At 43.4% G+C, this 15,954-nt stretch overlaps 1 protein-coding gene across 3 annotated transcripts in view; it reads right to left on the bottom strand.

Moving 5' to 3' along the window:
• The window catches only part of LOC131481019 (striatin), a 118,304-nt gene that overhangs the window by 81,029 nt on the left and 21,321 nt on the right, over positions 1–15,954 (bottom strand). The window lies entirely within an intron of this gene.

Raw genomic sequence — 15,954 nt, 5'->3', positions numbered from 1 at the left:
GAGGGGCGCAACCTCGGGCCGGCAGGATTTAACCTCCGGCTGCCAGAGGCGAGCCGAGGGCTGCGGGAGAGGACGTCTAGCTCGGATCCCGAACCCAGTCCGCCATGTGCCTGCTGGCCGCCCGGCCGGGGAGCTCTGGGGTATTGGACATCTGAATCGCTGCTGAGATAGCTCTAGAGTGACCCCACTGTTTCTGGGATCTGAGTCAATCCTAAAGATTCCCAATGCCAGTAACTCTTCCTTTGAAGAACTTCCAATCCCTTAATAAGGCCGAGCTTTGAACACCTATCAAGTAAAAGATAAGCTCCGGCTTGTGTAGCAGGCTGGCACCTAATGGTCCTCGGAGCAACCACGTGCAGGTGCGTGATTTACAGCTAGGAACGGTCCCAATCTGGGATGCCACAGCTGGGATGAGGTTCCCACCAAGGGGTGTATGTGCTGGAATGGGGGCTGCGTTCTATCTAGGAAACAGTTGCAGTCACCCGAGGCACTAGTGTGGGCTGGGATTGGATGCACCAGGCCGGTTCAGATCCCAGCACCATCTGGTGTTATGGAGAAACAGGGTAGATGTGGGACTGACTAGGCTGGGTCTCAATCCCCTTCTGAGCCATGTGTGAGCTGTATGTGGGTATGGACGAGCCATGGCTGGGCTGAAACATCCAGCAACAAGAGTCAGAATGGGGTGAAAGCCAGCCAGGAAAAGCCACTGTTCCTGCTAGGACAGGAGGTGAACTGAGTAGGGTTGGCTCAAGAACCCCCTGGCAAGCGCAAAATCTGGCATTGGGAGGGGTTCTGATGGAGGAGAAACTCCTCTGGCAGGACACAGTCCCTGCAGGTAAGCGCGAGAAGCATGATTGGAAACAGCCCAGAATAGGCCATGGAAAGTTTCCCACTGGCATGCATTCGGCATGGGTCAGGAGCAGACCAGGCTGAATCAGTTCATGTCATCCTCTGGCAAATCCGATCACCAGAACAGAGTGTGGAATGGGCCGGGTTTGGTTGCGACAAAACCAGTACACATTATGGAACGCCAGGGCGTGATTGCCTGTACTGGATATGAATGCAGCACCCATCCAGCACATGTGAGATCCAGGAAGGGAGGGGCAGAGCTGGCAGGGGGGTTAAGGGGCTGGTCCCCTCGCTGGACAACCACTCCCACTGGAGAGTGTTGGCTGGGATAGAGACAGACACGACTAAGCAAGGCTACAACACCTGTGCGCTGCATGTGGACAAGATCAGGGCCACAGCATCAGCTGGCAGAAGCTGGCACTGGGGACTAATTCTGTCGAGTCAAATCACAGGACCACCTAAAGAGTGCATAAACCGGGACAGAGAGACCTGGGAGGGAAAAAGTGGGTTCCCCCTTCTTGGGTCACTATTCCCGTGGGAGGGCATGAAAACTAGGACAGGGGCTGGGATGGCTAGACAGAGGCACTCAACAACATCTGTGAGGGCTGGATGGTTGAGTCGATTAGATAGAACTAAGCTTTAATACCCATTGACAAGTACCAGAGCCAAATGGGATGGGGGACAGACTGGTCTTCTGCTACACAAATTGGCAAACCAGGGTAGGGGGCAGGCTTGGTGGGGGTTATTGTGGGTCGCCCCGACTAGGCTGCAGCTCCCACTGGATGATGTAAGGGCCGAACCAGACTGGACTGCAACACCCATTGGTTCCAGTGCAACTCGGGACTGAAAACAGAACCAACACAGCAATTGCAACCACCAGCTGATCAGGGTGATGGACTGTGCCGGGCCCTGTGCTTGCTAGAACATACAAGAAACTAATCTGGGAATACCTCAAAGTTTCTTTGGAGATCTCCCCACTTGAACTGCTGGACTCAGAATTCTAACCAAGAAAAGACAGAAGACAGAATAGGACAATCATTCATCTCAGCTACATGTTGGCAGCGAAATATGGGACAAATGGAGACTTCATGATGGACCATATCAATCAGTGGACCACCTCATCGAGCGAAACTGGCAGTGACTCATAACTGGAGAACTATTAACTCCACTTGAGCACATATCTCAGAGCATGCCCCACATCCGGGACTTGGGGTGGGCAGGAAACCGGGTGGGGCTTCTCCCTCAATATCCCCTTTTACCTCAGATACATGATGGAAACAATATGGACATAATAGCATTGCCCACCTCCCTATCCCCCTGAACCTTTTTTTTTTCTTCTCTTTCTTGATTTTCCTTCAACTATAGTTAACTATGTAAAGATTGTCAACAACAATACAATAAAATGGATTATTAAAAAAAAAAAAAAAAAAAAAGAAAGAAACTGAAAAAAAAAAAAAAGTTTCAAAGTAGTTTTCAGGTATTAGATATCTCAGGTTTCACAGACACAAATATATAGCATTTCTCTAAAAACAATTCAAGTAGCTATAGTTGGGCCCGACTGCATGGCCTAGTGGCTAAAGTCCTCGCCTTGAATGCGCCAGGATCCCTTATGGGCGCCGGTTCTAATCCCGGCAGCTCCACTTCCCATCCAGCTCCCTGATTGTGGCCTGGGAAAGCAGTCGAGGACGGCCCAAAGCTTTGGGACCCTGCACCCACATGGAAAACCTGGAAGAAAGTTCCTGGCTCCTGGCTCCATATCGACACAGCACCGGCCATTGCAGTCACTTGGGGAGTGACTCATCGGACGGAAGATCTTTTCTGTCTCTCCTCTTCTCTGTACATCTGACATTGTAATAAAAATAAATAAATCTCTTCAAAAAAAGTAGCTATAGTTGTATCTTTTTTAAATGTCTAACAGCAGAAAACACATCTTGTAAAAATTGAATAAATTGCACAAAACAGAGCCTGATAGTTTAAGTAATGATCCGATGATTTCGTCTTAACTTCTTTGACAAGAATTTATTTAGCTTTAATATAAGAAATCTATCATTCCAGTTTTTGTTACAACTGTAAAACCGAGGTTAGCACTGTGGTTTGGCATGGAAAGCTTTCTACCTGCACAGCAGGTCATTTGGACACTGGACAGCTACTTTACTTCTGATGCCCCTGGTAGCCTGGGAGAAGCAGCAGAGGACGGCCCAAGTGTTTAGGCTCCTGCCAAGAACATGTGAGACCTAGAAGCTGCTCCTGGCTCCTAAAACTTGAGCCTGGCCCTACTGTAGCCATTAAGGACGTCTGGGGAGTGAACCAGCAGTTAGAAGAATTCTAATTCCCCATCTATTTCTGTAAGGGACCTTCAAAATACTAACTTAAAAAAAAAAAAAAAAGCACTAACGTCAAACTTACCAAAAGTAAAGTATAGAACAACTGTGAGGAGTGACTTGAATATCGGCAAAAGCTCCCGCCATTTGGGACTCAGTACGATTCCCTACATTAGCTTCCTTAAGATTGGTGAGCTCTTCAGATTCAAATTTTGTTGTCTGCCAATTTATCGTAACTCTGTAACCCTGTTCCCACCAATCTGCTGTAACATCATGGCACCTTACCCGACAATCCTCTACACCAACCCCTGGCAGCATTCCTAATCCCCGCCCAACTACCAACCCCCAGCTGCTCCAACCACCCTCTTCACCAATCTCTCATGGCCCCATAATGCCTGCCTTCAACCACAGAAAAGGCACACTCCAGCGTGAACCTCTTCCCTTGGCCTGCTGCCTCTTTCCCCTTCGTCTTGCCCCCAACTTCTCCTCCTTTGCAGCCCCCTCCATCTCTCTCCCTCTGGCCTCCACTCCCATCCCTACCCTGCTGGAATAAAAGATCTCCTAGGTGCCTCGCTGCATCTGGTATTTTCACTTACTGCGTTAAACTTATCCCAAAGAGAACTTCCTTGCACAAAAGGACTAACAATAACAGCAAAAAGAAAACTACTCTTTTTTTTTTTTTTTTAAGATTTTATTATTATTGGAAAGCCGGATATACAGAGAGGAGGAGAGACAGAGAGGAAGATCTTCCATCCGATGAGTCACTCCCCAAGTGAGTCGCAACGGGCCGGTACGTTCCAATCCGATGCCGGGACCAGGAACCTCTTTCGGGTCTCCCATGCGGGTACAGGGTCCCAAAGCTTTGGGCCGTCCTCGACTGCCTTTCCCAGGCCACAAGCAGGGAGCTGGATGGGAAGTGGAGCTGCCGGGATTAGAACCGGCACCCATATGGGATCCCGGGGCGTTCAAGGCGAGGACGTTAGCCGCCAGGCCACACCGCCGGGCCCAAAACTATTCTTTTGAATATAGACAGACAGTCATCTCAATAAATGGACATATCATAATCTTCAATGGACAAAGGAGATTTAAAAAAAAGCCCTTCAGACAAGAGGAAACTAAAAGGGTAGCAAGCTCAGAAGGGATGATTAAACTTAGTGGTAATCACAGAAATATAAATTACTATAAGGTATAACTTTTAAAAAAATATATTTATGTAAAGATTTCATATCCAAAGCATAACAATACTTCCCAGCCTCACTCCAGTATGACTCTCTCTCCTTCCTTATTTTTCTTTTAATTCTTTGATTTTTACAGTAATATGTAAAAATTTAACTTTATAATCACAAGCTTAATCCCCCACTAAGTAAATAATTCAACAAGTAGAAAGAAAAAGACCACGCTTCCTCAGTACAGAAAAAAATTATAAATAATCAAGTTATCAAGATGTCAGTGTCACTCGATTTTACTTTTTTTTAAAACTGCATAAGCCAGCTACCACACATCAAAGAAAATACATTTGTCGTTTTGGGATTGGCTTATGTAACTACGGAAATGACCTCCAATTGCATCTCTGGGGTATCTCCATACTGTTTTCCATAATGGGTTTACCAGTTTACATTTCCACCAACAATGTATTAGGTTATCCTTCCCTTCCTACCTTTACCAGCTTTGTTATCTTTGGATTTTTGCATGACAGTCATTGAAACTGTCCTGAGGTGAAACCATCTTGCTGTTTTTAATCTGCACTTCGCTCATGGCTGTGATGATCCTGAGTATCTTCTCATGTGTCTATCGGCCATTGTACTCCACCCTCAGAACAATAAGCATTTCGGTTCATATTCTGAGCCTATTTCTAATCAGAATTGTCTGCTTTGCTGCTGCTAAATTTCTTGAGTCCCTTATATATTCTGGATTTTAATCCTTTATTGAATATAGTTCGCAAATATTTTCTACCATTCAGTAAATAGTGTCTTTACTCTGTGGAGGTCTAACTTTGCCGTGCACACTCTTCTTAGCTTGATGTAATCAAATTTCTCTCTGCTTGCCTGGGTTTGGGGATTCTTATCCAGGAAGTCCTTGTCTATGCAAATGTCTTGCGCAACGCCTCCCGTTTTCCTCTACTAATTTGATGGGTCCAGGTCTTGGGCTTAGATCTGTGATCCACTCTGAGTTGATTTTTGTATGATGGATAAGGTACTGGTCTTGTATAATCATTCTGTACGCAGAGATCCAATCCACCCAACATCACTGGTTGAAGATGCTGCCTCCACAGAGCTATTTTAGCTTGTCTTTCAAAGATCAGTCAGACGTGGATGCAAGAGTTATTAATTGCTGGGGTTTCTAATGTGTTCCATGTCTATTTTTGTAACAGTATAAAAGTGTTTTGATTATAACTGCTTTGAATATCTCTTGAAATTTGGCAATGCAATGCTTGCAGCTTTTGTTTTGACTTTAAAGACTGCAAAGAAGCTCCGGGCTCCTGGCTTTGGATTGCCTCAGCACTGGCCACTGCAGCCACTTGGGGAGTGAACCAGCAGATGGATGGAAGATCTTCCTCTTTGTCTCTACTCCTTCCTGTATATCTCACTTCCCAATAAAAATAAATAAATTTTTTAAAACTCAGCTATATTATGCTTCCACATTAAAGAGGCTGACTGTAATACGTGTTGGTGAAGGCGTTCCCTGTGTACCCTGTGCTTGGACAGCCACACTTCTCTCCAATCAGGGAAATTTCCTGCTGTTATTTCACTGAGTAAGTCTTCTATGCTATTCAGTCATCCTTTCTCACATACATTCGGGAACTCCCATGACATGGGTTTTTTTGGTGGTTCGATTATATCCCAAGAATGTTAAACAAGGTTCTCCATTTTTCTAATTCTTTTTTTTTTTCTTTTCCATCTGACAGATATTTGTCTTTCAGCTCAGGTTTTCTTTCTTGAATCTCACCAAGTCCGCTGCTAAGGCCTACTGTACTTCTTATTTGACATATATTCATCTTTTTTTGTGCATTTTTAAAATTATTATTATAAATGGGATAATCTTTACACAGCTAATTACGTTAAAACATATATTCATTACTAATATTTAATTTTTCTTCAGTATCTGTCTCCCAACAGAATGTCTCATTCATGTCTTCCATGGACTTCTCTAACTCATGTATTTGCTTCTGTGTATTTCTGATCATTCTTTAGACTGCCTTTTCAGGCATTTCATCTTCAAACTGCCTTTTGTCTTTGTCTTCAGATTTTAACATCAAAGTGCAGTTTTGTTCCTTTTGGAGAGTTATATTGTCTTCCTTGTTCATATGTCTTCTATTTCTACATTTGCTTTTATGCAGCTCTGGAGACAACTGTTGGTTTTCTCCTCTGAGGGCTTTGTTCTTTGAAATGCGTCCCTAAGGCCTAGCGGGATGCGTCCTCTCCAGGGGGTATCCAGAATATTCAGGAGCTCTGGCTCGGGTTCAAACAGTGAAGTTAAAGTTCAGAGTCACACACTTTGGGTGTAATATATTTTCTCCACTGTCAGCAGGGCCAAGAGTAATCATTCGGCAGAGGCTGGCACACAGCCCAGCCCTCTCTGCCAAGCAAACCAACTGCAGAGTAAATCCACAGCATCTGAGCACCCCACCCACTCAAGCGTATAAAATGCACAAAAGGGGCCCCAGTTCTAACCTCAGCAACCCCACTTCCCATCCAGCTCCCTGCTTGTGGCCTGGGAAAGCTGTCGAGGAAAGCCTTGGGACCCTGCACCGGTACAGGACACCCGGAAGAGCTCCTGGCTCCTGGATTCGGATCGGCGCAGCACCGGCTGTTGCGCTCACTTGGGGAGTGAATCATCGGATGGAAGATATTTCTCTCTGTTTGTCCCCCTATATATATATATATATATATATATATATATCTGACTTTGCAATAAAAATAAATAAATTAGGAAAAAAACAAAAGAAATGCATAAAGGGTCTATGTAATCCCTAATGTAACACAGATCGCGTCACTATGATCCTCTCGAGGATTCATGGAGTTTTGAGATTTTGGAGCCAGATCCACTGATCCTCCAAAGACCCAGCTGTAGCCACACACAGTACTTCTATAGGACAGAATGCTGGCTCCACATATACAGAATGCATCAGGTCCACTCCCGTCCTTCTGCATCCAGGGAGAACCATCTTGTACCCAGAGTAGCTGCCCATCCTCTAGAGGTCGGTCAGTGTTCCCATCAGCAGGCTGAGCATAGCACCTTTGCACAATGAGGGAACAAGAACAACGTGTCTCCTTGTGCAGAATTCAGTGGGAGACCTGCCCCCGTGAACTCTACAGAAACTCAAAAGTCAGTGGGCACCACAGATTCGTCCCTCTTAAAAAATCCACCAGCAGTCCGTGGGCCACAGAATCCACCCCTCATATTCACATGGCACTTGTGGAGCCAGCACAGCATCACAGTAGGTAAAGCCACCACCTACAACACTGGCATCCCATACTGGTGCCAGACTGAATCCAGATCCAGATCCCTGCCGATGTGGAAAGGAGTGGAAAATGAACCAAGTGCTTTGGCCCCTGAACCTAGGGAAGAGACCCTGAAGAAGTTACTGGCTCTTGCCTTCAGATCAGCCCAAACCTAGCCATTATGCCCATCTGGGGAGAGAACCAGTGGATGGAAGACGTCACTCTCTGTAATTCTTCCTTTTAAACATTCTTTTTAAAGATGGTATTTCCTCCCTGCTGGTTCCTCCCTGATGAGAGAAACAACGCACCCTCCCTTCAGAGAACACCACCCTGGGCCCAGCACAGTGACCTAGCAGCTAAAGTCCTCACCTTGAACACGCCAGGATCCCATGTGGGCGCCAGTTCAAATCCCAGCAGCCCAGCTTCCCATCCAGCTCCCTGTCTGTGGCCTGGGAAAACAGTAGATTAAGACCCAAAGCCTTGGGACCCTGCACCCGCTTGGGAGACCTGGAAGAGGTTCCTGGGTCCCGGCTTCAGATTGGAGCAACATCGGCTCTTGCGGTGGCTTAGGGAGTGAATCATCGGACGGAAGATCTTCCTGTCTTTCCTCCTCCCCTTATATCTGACTTTTCAATAAAAATAAATAAATCTTTCAACAAAAAAAAAAAAAAGAGAGAGAGAGAGGATACCACCCTACCCCAGCCAGTACTTCAAGCCAGACTCAAATTCAGTGGTAGGCACAAGGGTCTCTTGCAGACAAGCATCATCAGTGGTAAGGCCTGCTGCAGCCCCCTCTCACCTCACTCTGAGAAGATACTGCCCCCAACCAGATACATAACTTTACACTTACCACATTAGAAAGAAGAAAACGCTCAGAGACTCCGAGTGTTAACAGACATAATGAATCGTATATTTCTGATTGGAATGAAGATGTCATTCTACAAAGTAACTTGCAGTTCTTACATATACCCAACAAACCAGCAATTCAACTATCTGGTAATATTTGAAATTTAAACAACTCAAAGTAATGGACTTAATGAACACACAATATCACAGCTAGATTAAAGAAAGGTGGGGATGGACATCTGGCCAGTCAACATGCCCGTATCAGAGTGGCTGGTTCTGCTACTGATTGCAGCTTTTTGCTAACACACAGCGTTACACAAGAAATGGATTCCTGCAACCCACAAAGGAAACCCAAACGAGTTCCCAGCTCCTGCCTTTAGCCTTGGACCAGTCTTAATTGCTGAGGGCCTTTGGGGAGTGAACCAGTGAGTGTTCTCTTTACCTCTGTGTGTCTGTGTGCACCTTTCAAACAAATAAGTAAATGAAGAAAAATTTTTAAGGGAGAAAATGGTACAACTTGATTTTTGTAAATAAAAAACCTACAGAAAAAGTGGTAAGTAAATTATGTCAGAGGAGTACTCTATGGAGACCAATGATGATAATATATCACTGAATTGACAGTATTTGAGTTCAAAATGACTGTCAATAGGGTTGGCCTGGTTGCTCAACAGGTGGCTCAGCAGGTGGCACAACAGGCTAATCCTCCACCCGCAGCGCTGGCATCTCACATGGACCGGGTACTCCAGTTCCCTGGTCATAGACTGGAAAAGTAGAAAAGGACTGCTCAAGTCCTTGGGTCCCTGCACCCACATGGGAAATCTGAAACAAGATCCTGGCTCCTGGCTTTAGACTGACCCCAACTCCGGTAGCTGTGGCCAACTTAGGAGTGAACTAGTGGATGGAAGAGTTTCTCTTCCCAACCCCTCTTTTTCTCTCTCTGACTCTGTCTTTTCAGGAAAAAAAAATTAATCTTTACAAAAAGAAAAAATATATGATATAGCTCTTAAGGTATCTTCTTAAAGAGTTTTGCATGTGGGAGACCTGGAAGAAGTTTCTGGTTGCCTTCAGGTCAATCCAACCGTGACTGTTGTGGTTTGGGCAGTGAACCCACGGATGAAAAACTGTTTCTCTTCTCTGTAACTCTGACTTTCCAATAAAAACAAATAAATCATTTTGAAAAAGGAAATGTAATGGGAAAGAACAAGATACACCACTAATAAGACCTATATATTTTTTTTAATTGGAAAGGCAGACATACAGAGAAAAGGAAAGAAAGTTCTTCCATCTACTAGTTCATTTCCCAAGTGAGCTGATTCGAAGCCAGGAGCCGAGAGCCGAGAGCCGAGAGCTTCCTCCCAGTCTACCATGATGGTACAGGATCTCAAGGCTTTGGGCCAGCCTCTACTGCTTTCCCAAGCAACAAACAGGGAGCTGGAAGGGTAGTGGAGCAACCAGGATACGAACTGGTGCCCATATAGGATCCCAGCAGATATAAGGTAAGGATTTAGCCACTAGGCTATTGTGCCGGGTTCAGACCTATAAATTCTTCAACATTTAAAACATTTAAAACATTTTAAACACAAAATGCCTTTACTTAGCAAATCTGAGTTGAGAAGATCTAACCTGAAAAAGATCTCAATTATCCTCAAAGTAAATACAAGTTCAACAAAAATCCCAGGTGTGTATTTTATACATATACTTACATACATAAAATTTGGACAAAAAGACATTAAATTCTTAGTGTAATTCATCAGCAAACAATAAGTTTGTGAGAAAGACTGGAGAGAGGAAGGTATACTTTCTATTTTGTATATTTTTCAATATACACCAATTCCTATTTTAAGAATTTTATTTTATGATAAACCATTTCTACATATGTAAAATTCAGACAGTTTCTAAACACAAAATCTAAATTTAACTCTGAATTCTATATAAGAACTAACACAGCTTTTGTTTTGAAAAAATATAATGGTCTCTAATCAACAATTCATGCTCCAAATCATTCTCTAACTCATATTACAGCAAACTCACAAACCAGCCTTTTTTTTTTTAAGAATTTTTTTTTTTTTATTGGAAAGTCAGATATACAGAGAGGAGGAGATAGATATAGAGGAAGATCTCCCCCAAGCGGCCTCAATGGCCAGAGCTGAGCTGATCCAAAGCCAGGAGCCAGGAACTTCCTCCAGGTCTCCCTAGTGCGTGGGTGCAGGGTCCCAAGGCTTTGGGCCGTCCTCAACTGCTTTCCCAGGCCACAAGCAGGGAGCTGGATGGGAAGTGGGGCTACCAGATTAGAACCAGCGCCCATATGGGATCCCGATACATTCAAGGCAAGACTTCAAATTATTCTTTTTAAAAACTAACTGCTTAACTAGGAAAAAAAAAAGTTTTATTAAATCAATGTTACTTATAACTACCTGCTATAGTTCAAACATGATTTGGCACCCAAAGTCATGCAGAAGTTTAAATCCCCAAAATGGATGAAGGTTAATAGCTGATAGATTAAGGGAAGAGCAGGCTTGATCCAATTAAATTGTCCTAGAGAAGGGCCAGCAGGAGGTCTCTAGGTCACTGGCAACGAGCCCTCAGAAGGCAACCTCATTGGACAGCTAGTTGTATGAGCCAAGTTCAGCCCATTGAGTCTGCCTGCTTCCTGGTTCTCCCCATCACCTTCCTTCTGTACACATTCTATCATGCACTGCCCTCAACTAATGAAGACACCTAATCTTGGACTATGAACCTCCAAAAACTGTGAGCTGCAATAAACCTTCTTCCTTCTCAAGTTAGCTCCTCTCAGATAATTATTAACTTTCTTATTTGAGAGGCAGATAAATAGGCATTTAGATAGAGTTTCCATCTTCTCCTCAATCCCTAAAAGCTTAAGATGGTCACAAATGGACTGGTGTCAAAGTCAAGACACAGAAACTCAGTCCCGGACTCCCAAGTAAGAACAAACCCAACTTCTTGAAACATTACCACTGATTCTCAAAGTCCATGTTAGCAAGAAACCAGAATCAGGACCTCAGGCTGGAAGATCAGACTCAGGTACTCCACTGTGAAATGCAGACATTACTGGAGTCTTAAACTCTAAAGAAGTACTTACCCCTCAGGTATTTTAGTTGAAGTATTAAAAAGTTGATAAACTAACTGACTTTCAGTTATCATAATATTCACCTCTGTCCAAAACTAGCATAAAAATTAAATTCTCAACACAATTTATACTCCGTCTGAAAAAAAAGAATATAAAACTGAGAAACTAGAAAAGTATTCAGTAGACATATCTAAAAATATTTTAAATAAACAGATTTAAAAACTTAAGTAGCTATGTATTCCTAGTCTTATAAAAAAAAAGTGAATATAAAACTTCTTGGTAACCCAGGATTATCACTATACACATCAATTACTGAACTATCATATATAAAACTTCAATGTTGAGCCCAGCACAGTAGCCTACTGCCTAAAATCCTCGTCTTGCATGCGCTGGGATCCCATATGGACACTGGTTCATATCCTGGCAGCCCTGCTTCCCATCCAGCTCCCTGTTCATGGCCTGGAAAAGCAGTCAAGGACAGCCCAAAGCCTTGGGACCCTGCGCCGTGTGGGAGACCCAAAGAAGTTCCTGGTTCCTGGCTTTGGATCGGCTCAGCTCCAGACATCTTCCTCTCTCTCTCTCCTCCTCTCTGTATATCTGACTTTCCAATAAAAATAAATACATCTTAAAAAATAAGCTTTAATGTTCTCTGTTAGAAAAAGCACTGAACAGGGCCCAGCGCCGTGGCCTGGCAGCTAAAGTCCTCACCTTGAAAGCCCCGGGATCCCATATGGGCGCCGGTTCTAATCCCGGCAGCCCCGCTTCCCATCCAGCTCCCTGCTTGTGGCCTGGGAAAGCAGTCGAGGACAGCCCAAAGCTTTGGGACCCTGCACCTATGTGGGAGACCTGGAGGAGGTTCCTGGTTCCCGGCTTCAGATCGGCACAGCACCGGCCGTTGCGGTCACTTGGGGAGTGACTCATCGGATGGAAGATCTTCTTCTCTGTCTCTCCTCCTCTCTGTACATCTGACTTTGTAATAAAACTAAATAAATTTTTAAAAAGAAAAAAAGAAGAAGAAGCACTGAACAGAGATTGGGAGGTAACTATTACTGGTTCACTTAGTAATCCATGAAACCTTATTTAAGTTACATAACTTCTCTGAACAGCCCAAGTTCCCTTGACTATATAAAATGCAAGAGTTTGACATTTATGATTGTTCGAACTAATGATATTATGTGGAAAATATAGCTAACCAAGTATTGATCCTGAGACAATGAGTATTTTTTAAAAGATTCCTATTTAATTGCTTGCATGCTGCTTTTAAATGTCCTTTTCATAAAAGACTAACAACAAACAGCTGGAATTACTATCTTCCAAGGTGGTATTATTTTGAACATTTTTTTTAATTACTGAATCAAGCACAAAAATAGCACCTTCCAAAGAGTTTCTTAACCTATAGAACAAACATCTATAATCATAAGTATACTTAGGGAGGCAGCAAGGTGTTGTGTTTTTATTTCTGGTTTTTGCCTGTATTATTAGGGAGGGCATTTTTTAAAATTTGGACTCAATTTTAACATCACCATGATTTAAACATACTGTGACAGGTGATGTAAATAATCAGGTTTTAGAAACGTACTGAGGGGACCCAGTGCCATAGCCTAGTAGCTAAAGTCCTTGCCTTGCATGTGCCGGGATCACATATGGGTGCCAGTTCCAGATTGTGTGCTGGCTGCTCCATTTCCCATCCAGCTCCCTGCTTGTAGCCTGGGAGAACAGTAGAGGACAGCTCAAGACCTTGGAAGCCTACGCCCCTTTGGGAGACCCAGAGGAAGTTTCCGGATCTTGGCCTCAAATGGGCTCAGCTCTGGCTGTAGCAGCCATGTGGGGGTGAACAACTGGATGGAAGATTTTTCTCTTTCCTTTTCTCTGTGTTATCTGCCTTCTCAATGAAAATAAATAAACCTTTTTTTTTTTAAGTGATTTGGAAGGTAGAAATTCTCTTTCTCTGTGTCACTCTATGCTTTTCATCTACTTGAAAGACAAACATTTAAAAAAAAGAGAGAGAGAGAAAGTTGTACCCCAACAGGTCATAAATTGTCTATGTTGTTGACTGCCAGACATGCGCAATGCCTACATGCACATGTGCCTAGAACAGTGACTTTATACAGCAGATATTCAATACATAATCGTAAGTTAACTGAACATCTATAGAGAAAGAAATCAATAAACAGTAGAAGGTAACATACTCTAAGCAACGGATGATGAAAAAAATACTAAAAAAAGGAATACTCATACAAAACTGAGTAACTAAGCCTTGGATGTTAGAAATGACCCAAGTAAAATGTGGGTAAATATATAAAATGCAAAGAGTAATACAAACTGCAAACCGATCATGGGGAAATAAATAAAAATCTTTTTTTTAGAAACTTAGATGTCAGTACGATTGACTACTTTAGCCACGTGAGAAACCCAATGCAGAGTTAGAGTGGCCCCTAGGTTACTCAGTCAGGTATTACTAGCTATGAAAAAGAGAGTCAGGGTGTTTGAGAGAATCATAAAAAGAATGATTGAGTTTCTATTGGTAACAAGTCATTCAGGTGACGACAACAAGAGCTGAAAAATAAAGAATTGTAACTGAGGAAGAATTGGGATTAACGAGAGGTGTAACCTCATAAGCTATTGAAGAAAATTGGTAACAGTGGCAAGTCTAAATCAAAAGTCACTACCAAACAAGGTTGATCTTTGCAGGAATGGAAGCAAGACCACAAGAGACTGAAGAATGAGCAACCTAAAACAAACAAGAGAAAAAGGAGACAGGTAGAATACAACTGAAGCTGGTAAATAGGGCTTGTTCTGAGAAATTCAGAGTGAAACAAAGTGTCAGCATGTGATGCTAGAGTGACAGCAATGAAGGACGAGTGCTGAGAGAAGGGTTTTTTGTTGCGGGTTTGTGTTTTTAATTTTATGACTTATTTGATAAGCGAGAGAGAGAGAGAAGAGGTCAGGCAGACAGGCAGAGCTCAGGGTGCTGCTCACTCCCCAACTACGGCAGCGGGACCAGGCTCGGCTGGAGCCAGCAACCTCAATCCATGTCTCCAACTCGGGAGACAGGAACCAACTCGGCCTCCTCTTACTGGCTGCTCTGGCAGGAAGCTGGACTCAGAAAACGGAAAGAGAATTTGAACTCAACGTGGAGATTCAGGCATCCTAGCCACTAGGCTTAAACGTCCGCTCATGGCGTAGCTGGTTTTTAAATGGCGAATTCAAATGGCATGGCAAAAGCGGCCATACTATCACTACAATGAACTTGGTGTACCCAAAGCTGCTGCTTAATTACAAACTTCATGTGAGCTTGGGCCATATCTGTCATATCACTGTATGCCTGCTGCCTTAGAAAATACTAGAGAATCAATTAAGTACTGAGTATCCCAACAAGAAATCTAGAATAAAAGCACATCTTTATTTAAATGATGACATGTTCTCTATGAAGCTTCAGCAACTTACATTCCCGTGATTTAACCTTTTTGCGCTTCTTCTCACTAACTTGCAAGCTGCAAGAATCTAGAAAGCTAAAGCTCAGTTTTTTTTTTTGTTTTTTCATTTTGCAAAAAGAAGCAGGCTCACAGATAATAACATCAGTCTTTGATTCTAAATTTTGGATAATTACAGTATTCCTATATTCAAAACAAATCTAAAAAACTTAGATATCATGACATTGTTGAGGAAATACGAACAAAACTGAAATAGAATGCAGTAATACAACTAGACATGTAAATGGAAAAAAGCAATTAAGTAGCTATTTAGAAGAAATGAAAAAGTACATATAAAACTAGAAGAAGGCATAGTTTTTTTTTTTTAAGATGTATTTATTTTTATTGGAAAGTCAGATATACAGACAGGAGGAGAGACAAAGAGGCAGGGAGCTGGATGAGAAGCCAGGCCACCAGGCTAGAACCAGCGTCCACATGGGATCCTGGCAAATGCAAGGCAAGGACTTTAGCCACTAGGCTATCTGGCTGGGCCCAAAGGCACGGAATTTAGAAGAAAAAAAAAGTGTTACAGGAGTCTACCGATGAGAAAGACATTATAGGACAGGACACCAAAAACATTTTTCTGGCAGTCCACAAGAAGATGTGTGGGGGAAGCAACCCAAAGCCCAAAGACCATTTGTTGCAACTAGCATCAAGCAGTAATTATACAGCCACTGGCATCCCCAGAGTATGCTCTGCCAAAACGATCTGGCAAAGAACGTGTGTTAACCTAGTGGTTAAGATACATGCATCTCCCAGGGACTGCCTGGGTTCAGTCCCCATGCCAGTTTCCTGCTGACACACACCCTAGGGAGGCAGGGGTGATGGCTCCAGCCAGGGAGCTCCTGCCACCCCCATGGGAAACCTGCACTGAGTTTGAGTCTGCAGTTTCTGGCTTCTACCTCAGCCCAGTTCTGGATGACGCAAGCATTTGG

This window comes from Ochotona princeps, chromosome 8, assembly GCF_030435755.1.
Source record: "Ochotona princeps isolate mOchPri1 chromosome 8, mOchPri1.hap1, whole genome shotgun sequence".
Classification (NCBI taxonomy): domain Eukaryota; kingdom Metazoa; phylum Chordata; class Mammalia; order Lagomorpha; family Ochotonidae; genus Ochotona; species Ochotona princeps.
Note: the sequence above shows the minus strand (reverse complement) of the source record. Positions and strands in the feature narration are given on the sequence as shown.